The sequence below is a fragment of the Balaenoptera physalus genome (genome assembly GCF_965194825.1).
Source record: "Balaenoptera physalus genome assembly, chromosome: 16".
Taxonomy (NCBI): domain Eukaryota; kingdom Metazoa; phylum Chordata; class Mammalia; order Artiodactyla; family Balaenopteridae; genus Balaenoptera; species Balaenoptera physalus.
This window is the reverse complement of record NC_138898.1, coordinates 19,377,569-19,383,568: the sequence shown is the minus strand read 5'-3', so window position 1 is coordinate 19,383,568 and position 6,000 is coordinate 19,377,569.

Sequence of the window (6,000 nt, the reverse complement as noted above, 5' to 3'; positions counted from 1 at the left end):
CCACACTCTTTTCTGTCATATCTTACTGCCTCCCTGGCAGTTTCTGCAGCTGCCTGGGGTTTACGGTCCCTTGGGGGCTACAGGGCTTTTTCTCCAGTTTTCCAAGATTGGGTTGCTATTCCTCATGCAAGAGGTTTTGGCTCCCAGCTCCCAATTCACCCTAAAAAATCCAAGCTAGGGTATCCAAAGCCAACAGCAGCCTTCTCTCCTGCAGAAGCAGTGTTCACTTTCTCTTTTGGAACTCTGATTCTACAGGGACCTTGGAGGGGTCATGAGTAAGAGTCCCCTGCCTCCAAACCATCTGCAGTGTTTTGGGCCCACGTGGGAGATATGGGTGATACAGTCCCCCGCAGGGCGCAAGCACATCCCTGTGAGCTGACCCCAGCACCTCTGCTTCAGGAGCACTGTATCTGATCAGCGATGTGATCCCAGCACAACACAATCTGGCCCAGAGGAAGCCCACAGCAAATGTTCACTGAATCAAAGAATGGACTTTTGGCCCTGGAGACATTGCAACAAACCCAACTTGAGAAAGAAAAAAAAGTAGTGCATATTAAAATGAAGAAATGGGGAAGTACTTATGGTATAATGTTCATTATAAAAAGAATACAAAGCCATATAATTTTTTTTAAAAGCCCACATAAATCCAGTACGATTTTAATCATGTAAAATAACGTGCGTGTATATGCGTATAGCAAAGGTCCTAGATGAAAATGCAAACCAAAATATTAATAGTCATACCACTGTGCATTTGGTTCAGGCATGGTTTTATTTGTTCCTTTAATTTTCTTCCTAAATGTATTAAAGGAACATGTGCAATTTTCCAAATAATAAGGAAAAGCTGTAACTAATTTTTTTTAGTACCATAGTTCTAAATAATAAAGTTTAAGGCACTGCCTGCCTCTCTGAACCCAGAGCCAGCTGCTGGGTGCCAGACAAGGGTTTGATATCGTTTGAGCTCAAGGAGAACTCCCCTGTGCCTGCAGAACCCAAACCATGGCACCAGGAGCTGCCCGTTCTCTGCCCAGGGCCTCGGGGTTTAGCAAGTGGATGCCAGTTCTCACAGCCATCTGCCAAACCTCGCCACAATCAAGTACATTTCCACGACTCCTTTCCCCAGAAGCAAGTCAGTAAATCAAAGCACGCAAGGTGGGCCCTTTCTGGTAAAACACAAAAAAACTTAATCTTTGGTCCAGAAGCAGTAGATTGCGGCGGCAAGTCAGCAGCCAAAACCATTAATCTTTGCCGCGTTCCCCAACTGGCCCGAGTAGTAAAGAAGATAATACCCCAGCAGAATCAGTGACCCACTACAAATTGGTCCTGAAAGGTCCACCAGCATAAATAGACTTTTGCTGATCCAACACTTGTTAGGAACCCCAACAAAGAGACTATTGGCTCATCTGATGAGCCGCTAGCAATGGGCCCTTGTAATGGTTGGTGATGGATGACCACCCTCCCTTAGAGGGGAAGATGCAGCTCCTGGTATGGGGCCCTTTCTCAACTTAAATTTGTCCTCAATAAATCACAGGTGCAGAGGAGCCGGCATCAGTTTCATTACACCTACATGCTCCAGTATCAATCACGCCACCATGGCGGCCTGTCTGGGCGCAGTTCATTTCAAGTGGCTTTTTCTGTCCTGATTCTGTTTCCATCGTGATGCGTGCCTCCATGGGCGGGAGAAAGAAGCTTCTCCCTGAAGGCCTCTGCTTCTTGGGCCTCGGCACCTACTCCTTCCTCTTTCTCCATTAACTATTCTCCAGATGAGAGCCATTCTGAGCTCTGCACCCAGTGGCCGTTCAAAGACTTAGAATCAGAGAGATTTGTTTTCAGATAATGGCTCAGATATTTGCAGACTTGGAGCAAGTCACCTTACTTGGCTAAGGCTCAGTTTCTTCATCTGGAAAATGGGGCTAATAACACCTATCTGCTGCGACCAAACACAGTGATATGTGTCACAAGCCTAGCGCCGTGCTGGGTCCAAAGTGTTGTTAGTCCCAGCCCATGCTCATTCCTGTCTTGGATGCTGGCGAGAAAGTATCACAGAGATGGCTGATCTTGCTTTCTTTTGGACCCAGACCCATGAGAAAATAGAAACTCCACTGTTCCTCTTCCTTGTATCCACCTGCCTGGACCATTCCTGGTGTCAGCAGAGGTGTGTCAATTACAGCTCAGAATTTATGAAGATGCGGCCACAGCTCGTTTTTTGTCTTGTTCCTTTCATTGTAGGCAGTTAAAATACACTTAAAACTAAGGACACCAGAGAGCTCTCAGACCTCTTCTTAAGGCACATAATCATATACTGTAATGTCATTAAATGCATGTATAAGGCTCATCGTAAAAGCAGTGAACTTCTGTTTTAAAGAATCATAAATGAGAATAAAAGGTTTCTTTTTAGGCAGACCCTGTGCCTGTTTCCCACGGCCACCAGAGGCAGGACCGACGCAGCCTCCTCGGGAGGGCGTAGCCCGGCTGCCTCTTCCGTGAGTGGAGTGCTCAAGGCCCAGGGCAATCCTGGAAATCGTTAACCACAGGAGCAGATCTTCTAGCAGAAGGGAGGGGAGCACAGGACCCTGCTGCTGGGCCGGTCAGGGATATCAGAATAAGCTTTTCAAAAAGACACTTCCATTCACTCTAAACCTACAAGAGAGATGGAGTGGCAGAGCCGTTTATTTGCAGAAGAGCTGGGGAGGGGTGGAAAGGAGAGCCAGAGAGGAAAGGGGGAAGAGAGGAAAAGAGAGAGGCAGGAGAGGCAGGGGGCAGAAGGAGAAGGTTCGGAAAGCAGGTAGGGGAGGGAAAGAGATAGAAAGGGATATGAGGCAGGCTTTACCCAAGCACAGCGTAGTTCATCAGCGCTGCACACTGGCTCAGAGTCTGGAGGAAGATTCTACAGAGCCGAGTGTATATGCGATACTTCTCAGAGAACAGAATAGAATACAATAGCGATGCTGATGATGATGATATAGAGCACTCACTGTGGGTCCAGTCTTTGGTTTAAGTTCTTTACAAACACAGCCTCACTTACTTCTCCTAATGACCCTATAAGGTAGCTACTGCATTTCATCAGTTCTAAGAAGGACACTTTCTTTTCCTGGTTTTAACATCTCTGAAATTGAGATGATTTTACAGTCACTGTCAGCCTGGCAGCAGTCTTAATGTCATTGCCACATCTGGGAACACATCAAAACTTGCAGAATGGGTTTCTGTGGCTTAAAATTCTGAGGAAAATAGAGGAGTGGTTCTTAAAGAAATGCTACTAGTGATGTTTGTGATGTTACAGAAGATGCTACTGTGTAGAAAAACATGGACCATGACAATTCTGAGTCAATTTCGGAATATGAAGAAGCTTTAGGAATACTTTAAACAAACTATTTCATTGGTATTTTCCTTTTTACGTGTGTACAATGGCCTTATGATAAAAACCTATGTCTAAATAAACCCGAGAGCTCTTTCCATAAATATAAAATTAAAATTCTAGAGGATAAGCGAGTTATTATATCATAGTTTAATTAGCAATGATTCTGTTTTTCCAGGCGTGACATTAAATAATGGTGTAACATACAATCACTGGCTACTTGAACTAAGGGAAATACAGTATTGTCCCATCTTACAGATAAGCAAACTGAGGTTTAGGCACCTTTATTACTTGCTGGAAGCCACATAGAAAGTCAAACCCCCAGATCTTCCTGATTCCAAAGCCTATGTTCTCAGTCATGACTGCTGCACATCTCAGCCATCCCTGGAGCCAGACCAACATAGGTTCAAATTCCAGCTTTGTCCACTTATTGGCTTCTTGACCCAGAAGAGTGACTTCTCGTGTTTGAGCCATAAGGCAGAGCTGATGATGAAACCTGCTTCTCCAAGTTGTAGGGGAGAAAATCCTTATGTGAAAAGGTTCAGCACAGTGCCTGGCCCCAAGAAGAAGACCAGGAAGTGGGGGGGGGGTGAATCAGGGTCTGCATACAGGTCCATGGGACATCCAAAGAGCACCCCCTTAGCATTTGCAGCAGCTGACGAAAGGCTTGCTGCACCAGAAGCCCAGATGTAGGACTAGAATGATAGGCACCAATAAAAGATGCTTTTAGCCATATCCCCGGACGAGCCAGTCTATACACACCTCTAGGTGCCTGCTAGATGCTCGGCCCGTCCTTCCTACTTACAAAACAAGAGCCACATCATTAATATATTACTATCATTATTACTATTTACATTTACCGAGAGTCCACACTGTGCCAACACCGTTCTAAGGCCTTTACGCATATTTTATCTTCACAGCAACCCCATGAGCAGGTATGTTATAGGTGACAGGGAGACCCAGAGAGCTGAACAACACACAGGGCTGCTTTCAGCTACCCCAGATCTATGCAGGGAGCAGTACACCCAGCATCTTAGGTTAACATGGTGCTGGGGCTCAGCAATTCATTAGCTCTGCGATTTAAGTGAAGTTGATTTTTTTAAAGTGATAAAGGGTGTCCCCACGCCTGATGACGAGTAAAACATGTTTACTTTAGAAAATTTGGAAAATACTTCATAACCAAAAAGATATGATCATACAAAATCCAATTACACAGAGAACACCCCCTGGTTCACATATTTTACACGACTGACATTATACCTACAATTTTATACCCTGCTTTATTTTCACTCAGCATAACAATTTCCCCATGTTCTTAGAAACTCTTTCACAACATCTTCTTTGTTGTTTTCAGTATTTTATTGAATGAATGGACCATAATCTACTTACCCATTCCCCTAATGTGGGACAGTTAGCCAATTTCCAATGCTCTAATGCAGACTTATGTGTATAAAACTTTGCTTACATTTTTATTTCCTTGGGATAAGTTACTTACAATGGCTTTGCAGGGTCAGATGAACTTGTATATTTTTGAGACTTTTGATAGAGATTGTCAAATTGCAGTTCATATTTTTAAATGTCTGTTTCAACCCATCCTTGCCAGCATTGAATATTAACATTTTAAAATTCTCTGTTAATTTGACAAATGAAATTTTTCTCTGTTTTAAATTAACATTTTGTTTACTGGTAAACATGAACTTCTTTTCAACCGTATTACATGATTATGTCTGTGAATTTGTGGGATTATAGCAGAGCAGTTAAGAGCCTGGGCTAGATCAAGCTGCCTGATCTTGAATCCTGGCTATTTAACTTTTCAAAGTTTTATTGTTCTTCATTTTTTAATAGAGATGAGAACAATAACACCTACTTCATAGGGTCTTTGTAAAGAATGAATGAGAGATCCCTTGTAAATTACACCTAGTAAATGTTCAATAAATAACAGTTACTTGAATTTCTTCTTTTGTAAATTCTTTTTCAAACACTTTTTCTCCTAGCATCTTGATGTTTTATCAGTTTGAAAGAGCTCTTTTTATATGAAGGACATCAGCTCTTTGTCACATTTATTGTGACTATTTTTTAATTGGCTTTTAAAGGTGTGTTTTTTCTGCTTTGATGGTCACTGAAATGATCTTAGTGCCACCCATATCTAGTAAAGCAGCAAGGATGAGTTATTTCTATTAAATAAAGGTTTAGAAATAAGAATGGGGGTTGATTTCCAGCAATGTATCTCAGAAGCTATAACTTCAATTCTCAATGCTGCATCTCTAAGAGATGAGGTAGGAATAGGTGGGATTTATTGTACCCACGAGACAGAGCCCGAGCTGCGTGCCCAGAGAATGTTGCTACAGCTCTGACGTCTTGATGCCTAAACACGGAAACTGGCACTTCATGTCGGGGAATGAAACAATGGAGCTTTCTGGAGCCCAGCCTTTCTTAGTTCTGAAGCTGTCCTTGTGTTCACAGGAATATTTCAGTTAAACAAAACAAAACAAACAAACAAACAAACAAAAAAACCCTCTTACTCCAAGATTTCCATCCGTACTTCCGTGCACTCAGTATTTTTCTGTCAACGAGGGTTTCGAAGAGTAAGAAAGCCTCTGTTTTCATTTTTTATGTCTATTAAAAATAAACATGCTGAGAAGCTGTCT